Source organism: Bidens hawaiensis, unplaced genomic scaffold (genome assembly GCF_021521415.1).
Source record: "Bidens hawaiensis isolate Kalapana, Puna unplaced genomic scaffold, B.hawaiensis_p1.1 tig00009014_1, whole genome shotgun sequence".
NCBI classification, from domain to species: Eukaryota; Viridiplantae; Streptophyta; class Magnoliopsida; order Asterales; family Asteraceae; genus Bidens; species Bidens hawaiensis.
Genome location: NW_027491657.1, coordinates 310,588 through 331,841, shown reverse-complemented (window position 1 = coordinate 331,841; position 21,254 = coordinate 310,588).

Below are 21,254 nucleotides of genomic sequence, written 5' to 3'. Positions count from 1 at the left end.
CACTCAAATTGGATGATGTAATTTGCTTCCTTCAAGCTGCAGAAATAGAGATGATTGAGAACGAAATGATCAAAGAAAAAAAGCCTTGTTTTCAGGTGTCCAATGCTCTCATTGCACCTATGGGAAACTTGTCAAAAAAAAAACAAACAACAGATTCCCATCATAGAGTAACCAGTTGAACAAGGTGCTGATACACCTAAAGCTTTTGTTGGAGGTAGCACAAGTCACCAAGGAAACCAGTCAAGGTTCAATGTCCAACTCTTGGAAGACAATGACTCAGCCTCTATGGCAAGTGGATACACACCTTATATTGGTGGAAGCAAAGGTCAAGGAAGTGAAACACAGGCTTTGTTCTCAATGTTCACAGAATCATACAATGCATTTGTGGCAAAGAACTTGATCCATACCAGTGTCATCCAAGTTGACTTAGAGAAGATTGATGCAGATGATTTGGATGATATGGATTTGAAATGGCAAGCTGCCATGTTGGCTTAAGAAGCAAAAGGTTGTACAATAAAACTGGTAGGTCTCTGGTCTCTGGTCCTAATGAAAGGATTGGGTTTGACAAGTCAAAAGCAATTTGCTACAATTGGCAACAGCCTAGAAATTTTGCAAGAGAATGCAATCTGACAAGAAACTTTCAGATGAACCAGTACCAGAATCAACAGCCAAGAAACCAGCAGCAATACCAGCCAAATCAACCAAGATTCAACAACAACAATCCAAACAACTTCAACAACTATAATCCCAACTTCAACAACTTTCAACAACCTCAAATGAACAATCAACAAGTTGTGCCCCAAAATCTTAATTTTCAAAGAAACAACAACCAGAACCTTCAAACTGCTCCAACCAATTCAAACAGAACCAATAAAAATCAACCAAGAAATCAAGGAAATGTAGCTTTGGCTGCACAGCACGATGGTGATTTTGATTGGAGCAACCATGAAGAGGACATCTCAAGAGAAAATGTTGCATTGATGGCTGTTGCTGAAAATGAGGTTGGAACATCATCTCAGGTACACTCTACTCCTACAGTTGATTTAAATAAAACTATCAATGCTTTAACCATAAAAGTAGGCAAGCTGGAGGGTAAGTGTTTCAGGAAACAAAGTATCATTAATGGGTATGAGGCAAGTGATTTGATAAACGAAGAGAAAATTAAGAGTTTGGAAGATGATTGTATGATTAGTTTTAGAGCTCAAAAGAGATATATCACTGAGATAGATGGATTGAAGAAGATGATTGTTGAGGAGAAAGTTCAGAACACAAAACTGCAAATTAAAAATGAATTTCTGAAGAACTTGGTTTCCAAAGGAAACATATGTGGTATCTTGAATCAAGTTAAAGAGGAAGACAAGTACAAAGCTGTTCCACCACCATTCAACAATAAGTTTATGCCCAAAGTTGACAAAGAAAAGAGGGATGCATATCTACAACTATTCAGAAATGTCTTCCAAGACAAAAAGGAATTTGTTGATCTTTACAAAAATGTTGAGGTGAGTGAAGAAGGAGAATTTATAGTCAAGGAAGAAGTAAGAGAGGACAAATTAATAGGAATAAAAGTCTCTGAAGATGATTTTGATTCTGATGATCTGAATGCAGATGAGTTAAGTGACTTAAGTGATCAGATCACATATGAAGAAATTAGAGCTGCTAAAAGAGGCAGAAGAGTGAAGAAACCAGAATCCATAGACAAGCTTCCATTGTACCCACCAATAACACCAAAAATGAAGAAACAAAATGTAAGAATGAAGAGAAAACATGTGTCTTTTGACATATGTGAGAAGAAAAGGTGAGCTACAATGCAGTAAGGCCACCAAGCAAGGCTGTATTGGATAGGATAAGCTACAACAACAAGAAAAGAGTGGCTGAAACAATTGATCTTGAAAACTTTATCCCTGTTTACCCGGTTTTCTCCAGTCATGAAGTGTTTGATATTGGGGAAGTTGAGACTATAGAAGAATATGAAAAGAGGCAGTCAAGGCATAAGCAAAGCCTAGATGAAGAACCTTTGATTATGAAGAAAATTATCTTTGTTAAAAGGAAAGTTGAAAGACAAGATATCAAGATTGAGGAGTTTGTTCCTTTCTCAATTGACTTTGATGGTCTAAAGACTCAGAAGACACTTGGTGTAAAAACACCAAGACCAAGAGAAAGGTTCAAAAAAGGAAGTGATCATGAAAGATATAAGGGAAAAGTTTGGTGCAAGAAATGTGATGAATATGGTCACCACACAAATTCTTGTAATGAAAGATTCAACTTCAAGCCTTTTCATGTTCCCATGAGACAAAGTTTGGACAAGAATTTGTGCTTTATAAACAGAAATATGATGAGTACTTGGGAAAAGGAAAGGTGTGTGGAAAGGAGACCATGAGTGAAGATATTTTGAAAGCTGCAGTAGAGACTAAGAAGGAAAAGAAAGCTGATGTGAAACATGTGCCTGAATCAGTCAAAAGAAGCAAATCTCCTATGAAATCTGAAAAGGCAGTCAAGAAGAATTTTCAACCTTTAAAAATTAACCCCACACAAGACACAAAAATCAGACAAGTCTAATGATTCAAAGGATCACCAAGCAGTGAAAAGACAAGAAACAAAGGCGCCTTTTCAAGAAAGAAACCAACTGAACTGACAGGTGATGAAAAGTTTATGTTAAAGCATGGTTATGAACCTCAAGGATTCCTTTGAAAACCTAAGGTTGAAGTTAAGGAGGAGAAGAATTCCGAAGTGAAAGTTTGTTCAAGACCAACTGATTATGCTGTCCAAGAATGTGTTACTGTATTGGATGATTGCCCATGTCCAACTTCATTTGTGAAAACTCCAAGAGAGTGTGGATATGAAATAGACAATTCAGATAATCTTGAGTTGACTCATGAAGATCCTGAACCAATAACATTCACACCCAATGCTGCTACTAAAAATGAATCTGATGATTTTCAAGTTGAGATAGCTTGCACTTCATCACTCAACTAATCAACTTCTTTAATTTGTGCAGGAACAGTCGACTCCACTGAATGAAGTATGGTACATGGATAGTGGATGTTCTAGGCACATGACTTGTGACAAGAGGTCACTTGTCAATTATGAAGAGAAGTTTGAAGGTCCAGTGGCATTTGGCAGTGATGAGAATGGAGGAAAGATAGTTGGTAAGGGAATTTTAATTTATGGGAAAGTCTCATTTGACAATGTGTTCTATGTTAAGGGACTACAATATAACCTGTTGAGCATATCACAGATGTGTGATAAGGGTTATAAAGTTGGTTTTGATGACTCACATTGTTTCATCTTAAGACCTAAATTTGTGATCCCACCTGATATGATCATGATGATGGCACCAAGAAATGGCAACTTATATGAGCTCAACATGAAAGAAGCTGTTTCAAGAGGTGGTACATGTTTTGTTTCCAAAGCCACTGAAAATGAGTCAAAATTGTGGCATAGGAAATTGTGTCATGTGAATTTGAAGAACATGAACAAACTTGTGAAGGGAGAGCATGTAATTGGCATATCTACAAGAGAGTTCAGATTGTATGATAATTGTATTTCATGCCAAAAAGGCAAGTAGCACAAGTCTTCTCATAAGACAAAGCTCATCAACTCAATTGATCAAGTGCTTGAATTGCTTCACATGGATCTTTCTGGTCCTGTGAGTGTCCCAAGCATAGGAAAGAAAAGATATTGTCTAGTGATCATTGATGATTATTCAAGATATACTTGGGTTTATTTCCTAAGTACAAAAGATGAGACTGCAGAGTTGATCAAAGGCTGTGTAACCAGGATTGAGAATCAACTGGATAAAAGGGTTAAAGTGATGAGAAGTGACAATGGTATTGAGTTCAAGAATGCAGTAATTGAAGAATTTTGTGCACAAAAAGGAATACTTCAACAATTCTCAGCTCCTAGAACTCCTGAACAGAATGGTGTTGCAGAGAGAAGAAATAGGACACTCTGTTAGTGCACGGTTTTGCGTCTCGAGTCTTTGTATTTATCATTAACGTATTTGTCTTTTGTTTAATGAAATAAAAAATTAATTTAGCTTGTAGTTCGTTAATGTAATAGTCTAGTTCGCTAAGGATGTTTAGCGAACTAGATCTAAGTTATTTCCCTCCTGTTTCGTTAAGGATGTTTAACGAATCATGGGGTGATTCGTTAAGTTATTTCTTTATTAATGTATGTAACGAAGTGGACCCTAGTTAGTTATGGAATGTTAACGAAATAGGTCCATCTTCTATATATAATGACCTCTGTCACTGATAATTTAAGTTTTGAGTTTAACTTTAACGAACTGCTGTCCAATTCTCTCTCAAGCTTCATCCTCATAATAATATTATTAATCACATACATACATACATACAACTAATTTATATATATATATATATAACATACAATCAAACGTGATAATGAGCTAGATCCGTATTTAGGATTAATCGTATATATCAGATCTGAGATCTGTTTATTGTTAAGTATTGATCCCGAGTTCAAACAAGTGGTATCAGAGCTTTCGGTGCTCGTTTACGCTTGATTTGGCTGTTAATTGATATTATTGAATTAATAATAGTTTTGTGTTAAATTTCTGTTTAATTTGATTTTGGATCAAATTGAGGTGTAATTGGAAGATTTATGGCCTGATTGGACTGAATTTGTGAGTGTTAAGGTATTGGAAAGTTATTGTGATTTGGAATTGGTATTGGATTGTGTTTGTGTGGATTGAGGTTTGGATTTGGATTTGGCTGAAACAGGGGAATGTTTTTGGTCAAACTGGAAATGAGTTAATGTTAATCGATTACGAGATGGATTGTATTGGTTTCGAGATCTGTTTCCGAGTAATTTGATTGGTAACTTGAACGATTTGGTGTATTGACGAGTGTGTATTACAGATTTGAGTGTTGGTTTTGGTGTTCATACTTTTCCACATTTCTGGAAAAGAAGGTTGAAGATTTGAAGATCTTCATATATATTTGAAGATTCGTTAAACTTCAAACTAATTCGTTATCAGTATTCGCCAATTCGTTACTTGGTTCGTTACATAGTTGGTTACATTTCTAATTCGTGCACTTTAATTCGTGATACACGTGTCACTTTGTTAAATGTTAGTCTAACAACTTCTTGCCACGTGGAAATAGTAGTCAGAGTTTGTTACAAACTGTTGTAACAACTTCATTCGTTATAAGTTGATTCGTTAATCAACTGTAGCAATTCGTTCTCTAATTCACTAAGATTTTCTTAGTGATTCGTTAAAGATAATTTTCTTATTCTCTAAGCTTATCTTAAGTGATTCTTAAAGCTAATTCGTTGATTGACTGGTTCGTTGACCGTCTAATTCGTTAATCATCGGATTCGTTTAAACCATTTCTGATTCGTTTAGCTAATTCATTAGTTTGACCATCTGATTCGTTGTTCAACTCGCTAGGTTCAATTCTGATTCGTTACCTGATCACTCTTTACCTCGTTAAGTTATGATTCGTTAATTACTGTTCACAGTTCGCTACAGCTGTTCACAGTTCGTTAACCTTACTGTTCACCATTCGTTAATTTTAATTGAAAATTCTAATCCATAGAGTTTGAAATTTATCATTTATCAACCATGGCTGGTATGTATGCACTAGCTTCATAGAACATGTTAATGCAACAAATGTTGCAACTGGATACCGAAATAGGTTCACATTCAAAATGTCCAAGGTTGATGGAATTTAGCGATTTTGTTAAATGGGAACCCCGTTTTCGTGCCCATTTGGGTTCTGTTCATCCTGACTGCTCATATTGCCTAGATAAGGTATATATTGTTCCAATGAGAAACAAAAGCTTATTCTACTCTTACTATGGCTTTACCCGAACACATCTTTCATCAAGTGGGTAGCATAAAGATCCGTGCTTTCTTATTTCAACATATTTGTATGAGGAGTATGGGAAATACAACTGAGAGTAAGAAGGTAATGCTTAAGTTTTAATTTTGAAACTTTAATTTGTTAAAAGGAGAAACAGTAGAAGAGATGACTACTAGGTTCAATCACTTGATTGTTGAGATGGATAAAATGGGATTGAAAACTTCTGAGGTTGACAAGATTGACACGATTAAGAGTGCACTACCAAGTTCTTATTCAACATTTTTAATGGTTTTAAAAGAGAATAACTATTTTGCGAATGAAGACTTGACTGCCACTGAATTCTTGCAAAAGATTGAAGCAAGGGAATATGACCTTAAGTGTCAGAAATCCTCCAAGGATAGTCAAGATCCTGCTTTCTATGGTGGTAGTATGCCTCTAAGTTCTACCATTTCCCCTATCACTACTTTTCTCACACAGCATGCAGGTGAAAATGAAACAATAGTTTATAATGATCCTAGAGCATGCTTTTACACAGCTGGTAATTCCGGATCACCTGGTGTTTCTGTTGGATCTGGAAATACATCTACTATTAATCCATTTGCTTCACCACCTAGTGTCAATATGAAAGAAGCTGAACAGAATTTTGCTTTTCTAACAGCTTTCATGTCTTCATATGAAAACTTGGTGAGTAGTAAGATAGCCACAAGTGATCTAACTGATGAGGATTATGATCAGATTGATCCAGATGATTTAGAGATTATGGATTTAAAGTGGAACATGGCTATGATTGTTCGTAAGGTTAAAAGATTCATGTAAAGGACTGGCAAAGATCTTCCTGCTTTGAATAAGAAATTGGGGTTTGTTTGACAAATTAAAAGTTAAATGTTACAATTGTCAAGAGTTCGGGCATTTTGCAAAAGAATGTGACAAGCCAAAAAAGGAGTATACAGGTCCTCGTGGTCAAAATCAAAATTCTTCACAAGCAATGTTAGCTGATGGAAATAATTGGTCACAACGACTACTGTGTAATGACAATCAAGCTAATTTGGCTTTGTTTGGGCTGACTAAAGACTTTCAAGATGCTAGTGGAAGTGAGCTGTCCTCTAACAATGATTTTGGACCCAATTCTGATGACTCTTATAACAAGCCTACAACTGTGTTTGCTTGCATGGCTAAGATCAATGAGGTTAGTTATTCTATCTCTGCTACTTCATCTGTTAAAGTAACTTGTGTTGAATGTGAATCTAACAAACCAAAGTTAGAATCTTTAAAGAATCATAATGATAATTTAGTGCGAGAAATTGCTTCACTAGAGGATACTTATCGACAATATCTTGAATCTCAAATGAGATCTTGTGAGAACATTGAAGCATTGTCGACAAGTAACCATGATCTCAAGGCTGAGTTATCTGTGAAAATGACTATTAATAACCAAAAGTTTCAAGAAATCTTGAAACATCGTTCAAAGATAACCGAGCTTGAGAATGAGGTTCTTGAGTTGAAGAAAAAATTGAGTAAATTTCGAAACTCGTCTTTTCTGTTGAATGAAATTATTAAGTTGTCTGGAAAACAAAAAGATTCAAAGAAAGGGATCGATTTTGTTGAAATTCCACCACCTTTTCACAATGACTATAAAATTAATCCTTTTGCTAAACGAGAAGTAGAGGTAATTGTGAAAGCACCTGTGATTTCTGAAAATGCTAAACCTGTTAAAACTGAAACTGTTAAAACCCAATTTGCTCCTCAAAAACCTTATGTTGAAAGCAAAAAAGTCTTTGTTGAGAATGTTGACAAAGTAATTATTGAGGATGTGTTTAAACCAGAGGTTATACACAAGAACAAGAACATTCCGAGTTCTAATCATATTCTTTGCGAGCCTCATGAATTTGAGGAAGCTGTGTATGGTTCACACAAGCCGCATGTGACAAAGACAGCACAAGTGCAAGTTAAACCTGTAAGGGCAAAGAAGTCAGAAAAACAAAAATTTCTGATGAGGACTTGATGCGTTTCATTAATCCTCCTAGTTCTAAGCCATTATCTACTAGAGTTTTTAAGTTGAAGGGTATGGACACAATGTTCACTGAAAAAGATATTCCGATTAGTATCATTAAACTGGAACTAATTGAGAGTGTCTTTTACAATGAAACTGACAAGTTGAAAGAGTTGGAACGTCAATATGTTTGTGCCAAAACATCACATTCATCAGACCCAGTATTTAAAGCAAAACAACTGTTAAAACAAGCTAAAAAGGTTCAGTTTGTTAAATCAACGGGAACAGATACATTGAAAAGTTTTTCCAATTGTTCTAACCTTGATTTTTATATGAAAAAGAAGTCTGTCACTTCTGATGATTTGGCCAAACTATTCACTGAAAATGAAAGTTGTCAACCTTCGGTTGCATATGTTTCTGCCAGACCACAACATGGTCATGTTGACATGCGAAGTTGCTTTTTGTGTGGTCAACAAGGTCATGTAGTGAGAAACTGTGGTCAACAGAAAACTCAAAATCTCCATCCTTTTGTCAAGGACCATTCAAAACCGGTTCTTGTGATAAAGAAGATCTTGAAGCGACCTGTGTCATGTGAGGATGATACACACATTATGTTTTCAAATGTGAATTCTCGAAAGGTAATTCATGTGAGTGAAACTCATGGCCAAGTGACACCAAAATTGTTCCAACTGCGCCCATATGTAAGAACACAAATTCAAACATTGTTCAAGCTGCTTATCTAAGACGAAAGTCTAGGAAGCCGGCAACATATTCTCAAGTTGCTGAACAACAGTTGAAATCTGTTCAAGTTAATAATCAAAGAGAAACTCAAAAGGTGCCCAAGACTGAGGCATGGGCTTCCTTTTTGAACTAATCACTTTTACTTTGTGTGTAGGGTACATCCAAGACTGCGTCTGGTGAAAACTGGATAATGGATAGTGGATGTTATCGTCATATCACTGGAAATCTCAACCTATTGACCAACGTAAGAAATATTCAAGGGGGTTATGTAGCGTTTGCTGGGAATTCTGGGGGCATGATCACACAAGAAGGTGAAGTTACAAATGGTCACATTACTTTTGAAAAGGTCAATTACTGTGACAAGGTGGATCATAACTTATTGAGTGTGTCGCAAATCTGCGATAAGAAGTACACCACTGTATTTACTGATAAAGAGTGTCTTATTTTAAAACCGGGATATGTGATACTCGAGGACATGGTTGTCATGCGATCTCCACGATCAAATGATATTTATGTCTTAAACATGAGTTCTAAAGTATCAACGTCTATCGAAACATGTTTTGTCTCCAAATCAACTGAGAAGGATTCCATCTATGGCATCATAGAATAGGTCACATACATGTTCGTAAGATGAATTATCTAATGGCTAATGACTTAGTTGAGGGTGTCTCGTTGAAGAATTTTAAGTTATCTGATCACTGCATTGCATGCAAAACTGGCAAGTAGAAGAAAAAGTCTCATCCTTCTAAGTTATTGAATTCCATTAATACTCCTCTTGAACGACTTCATATGGATTTGTTTGGTCCGGTGAATCGTGCAAGTATTTCTGGGGATTGGTATTGTCTGGTTGTCACTGATGATTATTCAAGATACTCATGGGTCTTATTTATGAGATCGAAAGATCAAACGCCCGTTTTGGTTCAAAACCTTATCACTATGATCGAATCACTATACAAATACAAGGTGAGGAGAATTCGAGGTGATAATGGTACTTAATTCAAAAACACTGTCTTGGATTTCTTTTGTATTCAGAAGCGAATTCATCGAGAATACAGTGCACCTTATGTACCACAACAAAACAATGTTGCTGAACGTAAGAATAGAACTTTGATTGAAGCTGCAAGAACTATGCTTGCTAATTCTAAGCTTCCCGTCCAATTCTGGAATGAGGCTGTGAATACAGCTTGCTATACGCTTAATCGGGTTTTAACTGTTAAACGACTCAAGCAGACAAGCTATGAGCTTTTGAACAATCGAAAGCCTAACTTAAAGTATTTGGAACCTTTTGGGTGTCCTTGTACAATGCTGAAGAAGGATGCAAGTAAATTTGAAGAAAAAGCTATTGAAGGTTATTTCTTGGGATATGCGTCTCCAAAGAAACGAGTTTTTAATTTCACTTCTGGTTGTATTGAGGAATGGTATCATGTGGACTGTTAAAAGTACACCACTCCTCCTCAAGGGAAAGGTCCCGACTGGATGTTTGACTACGATGGCTTATTTAATTCATTTACTCCTTCAACTGAGCACATCGATGAAGATCTGGTTCAAGCATATTTTGAAGATCATTTGGCTATTCCAAGATTTTCAAGTTCTAATGATGTTGAAGCTCCAATTTCTGCTCCAACTTAAGATCAGTGTGATGATAATCAGGTTGATAATGTATCTACTTCTTCATCCGATGACAATCACGCTGATGAACCAGTTATTGAACTTGACAGTGATAATGTTTCATCTCCTGAACTTGGTGAACATTACACTAACTTATTTGATAATGTTGTTGTTCCTGAGAATCCCACTCTTCGGATTCATGGATACCATCCACAGGAAAACATCATTGGAGAACTTGATGTGGGAGTACAAACACGTCATCAAGTTGCTTCGTCAAGTGAGCATAATGTATGTGTGCATATGCTAATTTACATTCATCGGGAATTGTAAATCTTGCAAAATTTACTTGCTTTCTATCTCAAGTAGAACCGACAATAGCTCGTAAGGCACTTGAAGATCCATCTTGGGTAGAAGCTATGCAAGAAGAATTACAGCAATTTGCACGATTGGGTGTTTGGGATTTAATCGACAAACATGCTAGAGTCAAGAAAGCTATTCTGACTAAGTGGGTATTTAAGTGCAAGAAAGACGATCGAGGTGTGGTCATAAGAAATAAGGCCCGATTATTGGTGAAAGGTTTTCATCAGCAAGAGGGTGTTGATTATACTGAAGTGTATGCACCTGTTGCAAGATTAGAGTCGATTCGAATCTTTCTGGCGTATGCTGCTTATAAGAATATCATGGTCTATCAAATGGATGTTAAAAGTGCTTTTCTCAATGGTGAACTACACGAGGAAGTGTTTGTTTTATAGCCTCCTTGTTTTGAAGATCCTGATTATCGGACCGAGTTTACCGATTAAACAAGGCCCTGTATGGTCTCCGTCAAGCCCCAAGAGCTTGGTATGGCACGCTCGCCGACCATCTGACTGATAATGGCTTCAAACGAGGGACTGTCGATTGCACTTTATTTCATAAGACTGTTGGTGATGATCTTCTCCTAGTCAGATCTATGTCAACGACATTATCTTTGCGTCTACAAACGACACATTGTGTAAGGAGTTCGAGAAGTCCATGAAAACGAAGTTCGAGATGAGCTCGATGGGAGAGATGAATTTCTTTTTAGGGTTGCAAGTTCACCAGTCTGCAAACGGAATCTTTATTCACCAGACCAAGTATGTGAACGATGTCTTGAGCCGATTCAAGATATCTGCCGGAAAAATCCCTTCTACTCCTCTCCCCGTGGGTCACAATTTATCACCGGATGAATTGTAGGATACCGTTGATCCTACCCTCTATCGTGCCATGATCGGATCTTTAATGTATCTGACGGCTTCTCGCCCCGACATTATGTTTGCTGTTTGTCTTTGTTCTAGGTTTCAAGCAAGTCCCCGAGTGACTCTTCTAGCTGCGGTTAAGCGAATACTTCAGTATCTGAGGGGAAATCCAGACATCGGGTTGTGGTACCCCAAGGACGATAACTTTGAGCTTAATGCCTTCTCAGACTCGGACTATGGAGGTTTCAAGATCAACTTCAAATCAACGACGGCAGGGTGTCAATTTTTAGGAAACTGGCTTGTTTCCTGACAGTGTAAGAAGCAGACAACGGTCTCCACTTCAACCGCTGAAGCTGAGTATTTTGCAACCTCGAGTTGCTGTTCCCAGGTTTTGCGGATACAACAACATCTTCGCGACTACGGTTTAAAGTTTCTTACTACTCCTATTTTGATTGATAATTCTGCTGCAATTTCTATCAAAAAGAATCCTGTACAACATTCAAAAACAAAAAATATCAAAATTCGATATCATTTTATACGGGATGCTTTGAGAAGAAATTAATCGACCTTGAGAAAGTACATACTGACTTTCAGAAAGCCGATCTATTTACCAAAGCTTTTGACAAAACGCGTTTTCAATTTTTGCTTGGTTTAAATGGATTAAAGACCCTCGCTGATATCCTTAAACAAGGATGACTATCTTTCTTTTCTGTCAAATTTTATTTTTAAAATTGTTTCTTTTTTAGGTTTTAGGGGTGAAAACATTAGAAAATACAAAAATATTTTGCTTTTCGTATGTATAGATAAAACCCAAAAACATTAAAAACATTAAAAATTGTGATTTCTTTTCTTTACTGTTTTTCTTAAAATATTTTGAAAACCCAAAAACATTTAAAATTTTGAAAAGTCAAAAAGATTGTGTTTTTCAATTTGTAGAGAAGAATCCGAAAATTCAAAAAGATTGTGAAGTTTGTTTTGTTTATAAGAAAAGTGAAAAAGACAAAAAGATTGTGTTTTTAAGGTATGTATAGAGAAAAACCAAAAATATTTTTGCATACGTTCGTTGAAAAGTATGTCAATTACCCAAATTTGAAGGACATGTACTTGTACATGTTTGGTCCTAATGTTTACTTGTAAATGATCAGGTTAGCCATTCACCTGATAATGAAAAGTAGTTGGGGCGTTCGTTATGCGGTTTAGATTATTTTCTCGTTGAAAATTATGTCGGTTATTTAAGTTTGTGAAGCATGCTTGCATGTCTTGGTCCTATTATTTACTTGTTGAATTGATAGGTTAGCCATTTATTTATAGACTTAAGTTAACTGCCATTTATTTATAGACTTAAGTTAACTGGGGCGATTAAATTTATCTTTATTTTTGTTTTCTGCTCCTCAAAATTTTGAGTTTTTGAAGCAAAAAGACAAAATGATAGTACATTGATTATCTTGATCCCAAATCCAGCAAGAAAATAAGCTTAAAAGACTGTTTGCTTAATTGCATTGTTGCATTGGTAGGTCTCAAAGCAAACAAGTAGAGTAAAGTATGTGATATAAACATAAAGAAACGCCAAATTGAAAGAGGTGTTAGTCTCTAGAAAAGTCTCGGTGAGGATGGCAGAAATGTAATAACCTGTCATACTCAAGCCTTATACTTGTTTGATCACCCAAAAATAAAATAAAGCAAATAACGAGCTTTGAGGTTTTGGACACTGTGAGTCTTTATGCGGCTTAATCATCTGGGTATTCATATGCATGAATATTTCACTCGTTTTTAGAGCAAACCCAGAGTCATTAAACTTGATCACTGCTGTACTTCGTACAAATTCAAATTACTGACTTGATCAAATCCGCTGTTAGTCATACATTGTCCCTCCCTTGCGCGCGTCTCAATACCATTAAGAAACGGACCCCAGGGGATAAAATGTATGTAAGTCGACAGATGGACTCGTGCATATTCACTCATAGTAACAGAAAATCAATGCATTGCTAAGAAATTTCTATTAAATTAAAATTATGATCAACAATATAATGGTTTAAGTCAAGTTGGGGTGATATGGCAAAAATCAAATTAAACTTGAACCGAGATTAGAGGCTGATAGTTTCTGAAATTCTGTGCTTTAATTAAACTGTTAGTCATATCACAAAAAACGATTGAAAGTTTGTTATTAGATTTAAGTGGACAACAATACCAATGACCGACTTAACACCAGTCACAATATCGCTGAAATATAAAGCTGTGATGGACGAACATTTTGGTCAATATGATTCTCTGCTCAATCTCAACAAAAATCCAAAAATATGTACTGCTTTTGAAAACTTATTAAAAAAAATACAAAAATATTTTCTTATTTACATTTTATTTTTCGGATAATTTTCTGGTAAATATTTAGTTTTATGTCGAAAAATTTAAAATACAAAAAGATTTTACGCTTTCATATTATTTAAGTAATTTAAATACCTTAATAGATGTATCGAGAGCAGCCACGCGCTCTGATATCAATTAAGATTATTTAATTCATTTTAAGTTATCGGTTTCTAAATGTGAAACGATTTTTAAGGTATTTGATTATCGAGATAAAGGTTCTAGGTAACTTATTTAAGATAATATTAAATATTTAAATTTATTAATATCTTAATTTAATTGATTTATTTATTTTATTAAAAGTTAAAATAAAATAAAGCTTAATTCGTTAAGTATGGATAACGAATTAGGTTCCGCCCTCTGTTCGTTCGTTCACCTAATTCGCCTGATAACGAACTACATTCTAGTTCGTTCACCTAATTCGCTTCCGCCCTCTGTAACGAAACACGCCCAGTTCGTTATGCATATTTAACGAATCAAGACACGAATTGAATCTAATTCTTCATGCCACGTATTAAATTAATTTTAACGAATCGGCTAATTCGTTAATTCAAATTTCTAACGAATTAGTTTGATTCGTACATTGGGAAGCGTGTAAGGACTATATGTATAGGAAGGTGTACATACGAACCGTCCTATACTATTCACTCTTCTTCCTTACACATAAAGTTACTCTGCTTAAATTTTTTCCAAATTTTTCGATCTTCGAAATTCAGACTTTTGAGTATACCATTGTGTTCATAAGGTAAAGATGATCACATCTTTGTTATTTTCGTCAAAAATGGCAAAGATGTGCTATGTTAATTATCAGAATTTGATATCGGGGTTTTAAGGTTTATGAAATATTCATTATCTGATTTAATACCTGGTTATAGTATTGTATTTTGATATCACTGTAATCAGAATGGATTTCCGAGACCCTTGGTGATCTTTAATCATAGTTTGATTGACTGGTTACTGGGTTAGTGATTGATTGTTGTTGTCGGATTGTTATGCTGTGTTCAAACCCTTAATAACCCAACTTATTTCATGATTTTGAACTTCAAATCGACATTATTTGCTTCGCATTATGTTTCCGAGATCTTTACGACTGTCGATTCGGTTGTTCAAGGATAATTATGGAATAATCGATACTGGACTCATCCTATTGACTTTCAATGTTCTTGATTAATTTTGACTTTGACCAGGAGAGTCAAAGATTAAGTCAGAACTTGACCATTCGTTAATCTTAACGAATTGAAACTCATTCGTGTCCAATTCGTTAAGCATTATAAATGAACCAGAATACGCGAATCATTTTCATAACCAATCAGATATGGATTCGTTAAATTATAACGAATTAGTTGTAATTTATAACGAATCAGAATTTAATTTGTTTATTTTTAGTGAACTAGAAGTTAGTTTGCTATTTTTAATAGTAATTCGCTAGTTCTTCTTCGTTAACTTATTTACTTGATAGCGAATCAGTTGATTCGTTACAATCTTATAACGAATCAGACTGTGTCCTTAACGAATGACATTTCAAATTTTCTTAATTTAATAATGTAAAGTTTATTGATATATTCATAAGTATTCAAATTATATAAAACAAATAGTGTTTATAAAGTTTAAGTTTACTGACAGTTGACAGTATTTATTCAGACTTATGGCTGATAACATGGAACAAGATCCGCTTGTTGATGCACCACAACAAGTTCAGGATGCACAGCAAGTTCAAGATGCTGATCAACCGGCTGAGGAAGTCCCTTTACTTCCTTATGACCCTCGGCATAATGTGTGTGCATTCGTTGATACAAACTTTCCTGATGAGGATGTCTATGGTGGTATGCTGGCATTTATACGCCGTTCTCATATCCATTACGCTGTTACTACTAATTCGGATATTAGATTCAGTATCGTTAGTCAATTCTGGAACACTGCTCAATATGTAGAAGTTGAGGATCATATGCTGCTATGGTAATAACAAACCAGTTGTTGTCTCAGATGAAACAGTTTGAAGAGTGTTACAATTTGATGATACCATTGATGATCTCGGTGAATATGATAAAGAACTGATCAAGGGACTGTTTAGACGATTGTTTTATGCTTTCAGTCTTACTGCGTCTATGTATAACAAGGCATAATTGTGTCCCCAATACAAGTATTTACTTCATATTCTTATTCACTGCCTTGGTGGACGTAAGGCTGGGTTTGACGAATGCCGCACTGCATTACAATCGGCATTTGTTGCACTTGTTCTGAACAAACGTTACAATTTTTCTGAAATGATATTCGATCATATGAAAGAAAATTGTATCCCTGGAAAACGACGCGTGAAGTTCTTGGTGTATCCGCGTTTCGTCCAATTGTTTGTCAATGATGCTATCAGGGATTTGGTGCTTGATCCGAATGATGTGAACGATAAGTTTATTCTGGACAACATGAAGGCAGACACCATGAGAAGATTGAAACTGTACCGTCAATCTCCTCATCCCAGATTCAAGAGATTGATTGGTCATCCAGTAAGTCCTGATTATGTATGTCCTCCCGAGGATCGCTGGATTCATGATGACTCGGATTCCGAGCGTGACGGAGGAGAAGGTGGGAACAATGATGGTGATGATGGAGGTGATGAAGGTGATGGAGGTAATGATGGTAATGGTGGTAATGGTGATGCAGCTCTTCGAGAACAACAAGCTGCAGTTGAAGCTGCGTTAGCTGCTACTATTGCTTCTCAATGAGAACATAAACGAAAGGGTAAAGGGCTGGCAATTGAAAGTTCATTAAAGCATCGAGTGTTGGCTGGAGCTGGCATCTCGTTTGGAGTTCAACCTCCAAGGTCGTCCACTCCTCAACGCCCGGCGGTGCCGCTTACTACTAGCACCACAGAGCTTACTTTGACGACTGTTGGTACATGATGTCAGTAGTTCAGTATATAGTGTCTGTAATCGAGTCAGTATGTTTTGTATTTGGATTTAAGCGAAGTTGTCTCACAAGTTCGCCTGATATGGGCGAACTTGTTGAACAAGCGAAGTTAGTGACAACTTCGCCTAAACATATTAGGCGCCGTATGATAAATACGGATAGGTTACGGCTTGTTTGAAGAAGTTGTTTTAGAATTCGTGTAATCAGTGATCGGTGTATCACGTGTTTCTAGTTGCAATACAACGTGTTCTTTGTTTATTGTAACGTGTGTTTGATTGTGTTTAACGTGTATCGTCTTCTACGCTCGTATCGTCTTACGTAGGGATTCCGCACCTATGTAGAACGAGATATTCCGTGTAGATCCGGCTGGGAACCTACAATTGGTATCAGAGCAATTTCTCGTGATTGTGTGGTTCGGGATTATCACACGGGTGTAGAAATCGTTCCGTTCGACTATTCGCGGGACGAGTTTACGTTAATATACCGAGTTTTTGTGTCTTACTCACCTCCCACCATCAAAAACAACCCATTACACCTTCGTTTACCTTGCAAAACGTCAAAATCAAACCTGCAAAAACAATTGTTCATCAGGCGAAGTTGCCGCTACTGTTTGTAGGGTTTAGGCGAAGATATAAGGTTAAGCGAAGTTATTAACAACTTCGCCTACCTCACAAGTTCGCTTATCTTAAGCGAAGTTATCTACAGGCGAATTTAAAAAGGAGCGAAGTTAAGAATTCAAGCGAAGTTAAGACTTAAGCGAAGTTAAGTTTAACTTCGCCTACAGTACTGTTCAGAATAAAATTTTTATTTTGGTTTCTTTGAGTGCTCGTTTGTATTTCTTCCAAAGATGACTTCTATAAATATCACGGAACTGGTGAAAATGGAGGTGGAAGCAGGTTCAGCTACTAAGGCACCGAAAATGCTTAAGGGAACCGATTTCGTGGCTTGGAAAGATCGGTTTGAGCAGTATGTTAAATATCAAGATGCTAAGATGTGGGTGTGCATTCAAGATGGATACATTCCACCAACGGCTTTGTATGAGGGTCGTGAACAAATTAAGAAATACAACAAGATGGAAGAGGAAGAAAAGAAGATGTATGAGGCTGAAAGCAAAGCTCATGCTGCGATAACAATGGCTCTTCCACAATAGATTCTTAACATCTTCAGGAAATATAAAACCGCTAGAGAACTATGGGAAGCGCTTGAAAACCGATTTGAAGGTAATGTGGGGATACGTGCATCCAAGATTAAGCTACTCAAAACCCAATTCTCGGTGTTCAAGTACTTGAAGAATGAATCACTTGATGATATCATCACAAGATATTATCACCTGATGACCGAACTCAGCAATTATTCCATTGTTTACAAAGAAGAGGAGATCGTGGAAAAACTCCTTGATGCTCTCCCACCGAAATGGGAGATGTACACTGTCTTGATGAGAGAAGATAAAGAGTTTGCCAACATTGACTTGGAAACAGCAGTCAAAAACTACGAACTTTTGAACTTAACATGGTTCGAAAAGAGACACCAACTGATCAGGTTCAGGATCCGGGAATGTATGGTGCAAAAGTTAATTCAAGTTCAAGTTCGAAGTCAGAATCATCTGCTTACTACTCAAAGGGAGACTCGAGCTCTAACTCAACTCATGATGGTCATGTAACTCTCAACATGGATGGTGATGTGTGTTTCGTAGCTGGTGGATCAAACACTTCTAAACCTCAAACAACAAAGGGTAGTTTTTCTTCAAGCGTTCCGAACAACAACTACTCTCAGATGCCCATGAGTGTTAAATCTGCTGAACAGCAGTTTGCTCTCTATGCCTCTTTCATTGCTTCTTACGAAAATTACATTAAAGGTAAAATCGTTGATCCTGCAACTTTAGACGAAGACTATGATCAGATCGATGCTGATGATCTGGAGGAGATGGATCTGTAGTGGCAGATGGCAATGATAGTAAGAAGAGTTAAAAGGTTTATGAAGAAGACTAGTAGAAAATTCGTTGGTGAAAGACCAGGTTTTGATAAGTCAAAGGTTCGGTGTTATAACTGTCAACAGAATGGACACTTTGCTAAAGAATGCACAAATGAACGAGTGGAACGTAGTCAGAACAGGCCAACACAACCGAATGGGGGAAGTAACGAGAATAGGGCTATGATATCCAGACAGAATGGGAGATACAATTGGAATCTGCAAGTTGAGGAAGTGTTCGAACAGGCCAATTTGGTGAACATCGAAACTGCAGGAAGTGAGAAAGTAACTAGAGAAAATCAAGCTTACATGGCAGAAGTGACAGATCAGCTCTCTGAGGTAAGTTCTAAACTCCCTTGTACGAAATGTGAAAATCTGTCTGAACAGTTGAAAACAATAACTGATCAGTTTGTTAGTTTGGATGCTCAATTTAAAACCTTAAAAGAAGATCATTATTACACTAAAACTAGAGAAAACAGTTACACGGTAAAAATAAAAGCTAGTGAGAAAGATATCAGAAGTCTTAAAGCCAGTCTAGCTGAAAAAATACAAGTAATTGATCTTAGCTATGAAGTGTTAGAAGAGAAAACCAAACTAATTGCTGAAAGGGATAAACAGATAGCTGATTACCAGGTGAAAGTGGTGGAACTAAACAGAAAGCTTGAGCAATTTAGAAATTCCTCCGCAATACTCTATCACCTCGTAAGTGATCAACGTTCCCCAGTTAAAAGGGGAGGAATTGGATATTCTGAAGTTCCACCACCTTATAATCATAACTATACTTATGATCCTAGTAATCAGAAATTTGTTGATGTTGAAATTGGTCAGACAGTTTCTGTTAAAGTTACGATTAAAGATCCAGAAGTTAGTAAAAGCGAAACCGGTAAGCCTGTTTCGAATGTTAAGATTTCTGTTCCGAGTTCTGTCTCATCAAATTCGGACAAGACATCCGAGTCTAGTGAGACAAAAGAAGAGGCAGTGTTACTAAAAAGTGGAGAGGAACATAAACCAACTGAAAAGAATTCTCCACTAAACCCGTATGTCCCACCATATGTTAGACAAACGGGCAGTAATGCAACCTCAACATCTAAAACAACTGTTGAGACGAAAGTTGAACACAGGAGCTGTTTCAGATGCAATCAAATAGGACACCTGATTGCTGATTGCCCTCTGAATCAGAGATTCAGAGGTATGAGGCCTTCGAAAACTGAGAATAGAACTAACAGTAATTACTATAATGGTAAAAATGAAAACTCATCAAAGTTCAGATATTGGACTAATCCAGGTTTTCAAAGAAGTCGATCTCAGTTTTTCCCTGTTAACAACCAAATCATTAGTAATAATTCATTTAATTCACGAAGGTTTGGATGGCCTCATAGTCAATCTACTAAAAGGTATCCTTTTTGGACTTACAGAAATCATTCTAATACTAACTTTGGACAGCCAAAGTACGGGATGCCTTTTAACAGATTTAATCGACCCAAGACCAATAGGTCTTGGGTCCCCAGATTTTAATCCTTTGCTTTAATCATGCAGGAACAGTTGAACAGGGCTGCAAACAATCTATGGGTTGTGGATAGCGGCTGTTCCTGGTACATGACGGGTAACAAGAATTTGTTACACGAATGGAAACCTGTTCAGGGAGGTAGAGTAAGTTTTGCTGGAGAGAGTGGTGGTAAAATTACTGGAATTGGAACGGTGACTAATGGTAAAATGAAGTTAGAAAAGGTGAATTTCGTTGAAGAGCTGAAGCATAATCTGCTGAGTGTATCTCAGATCTGTGACAAAGATTACACTGTGCACTTTACCAAAAATGAAGCAATCGTACTGTATCCTGGTTTCAAGATACCAGAGGAATGGATAGTAATGAAGGCTCCAAGGGAAAAGAATACATATGTTATGGACATGAGGTCGACTGAGATGGCAACAGAAGAATCATGTCTTCTGTCAAAAGCAACTGAATCGGAGTCCGAGTTATGGCTAAATGGGATGATCAATCCCGAGTAACCGTGTTTTTCGTTTTTTACTTTGTTAAAAAAAAAAAGTCACTATCGCTTAGAATTATGTCGGTTGCTTCAGTTTGAAGGACATATCTTCAGATATGTTTGGTCCTCATTTCTACCTGTAGAGTATGAGGATAGCCATTAACCAGATGACTAAACGTGACCGGGGCGGTTTATGATGTGTTTTTATTCTTTCGCTGAAAATTAATCGTTCATAATTAGTTAGAAGGACACATACTCGTATGTGGTCGGTCCAGCTGATCCATTGGATCTTCAGGATAGCCGTTTACCTGAAGACTTCGACTTGATCGGGTCGATAGAAGTTAAAATTTTTTAATAGGGAGATGAAATAATTTTTCAAGTCTACTGCTTCGTAAGAAGTATCTATACAATGTTTAAAAGAAAATTGATCCAACCTTGGAAAGTGATGAACAAACTGATTCTGTGTGCTTAACTAGTGAAGTTATTAGGCCTAAAAGACTTTAGAACAGTCATTGTATGTCATGGTAGCTTTTTATGGTGCGTAAAAGTAGAAGTGATACTAACTAAATCTCCTCGATCTTAAGTGGAAACTCATTAAGAGTTGTGTATGTCTTCGCATATATCTTTCCGAATGATGGGCAGAAAAGCGATTACCCAG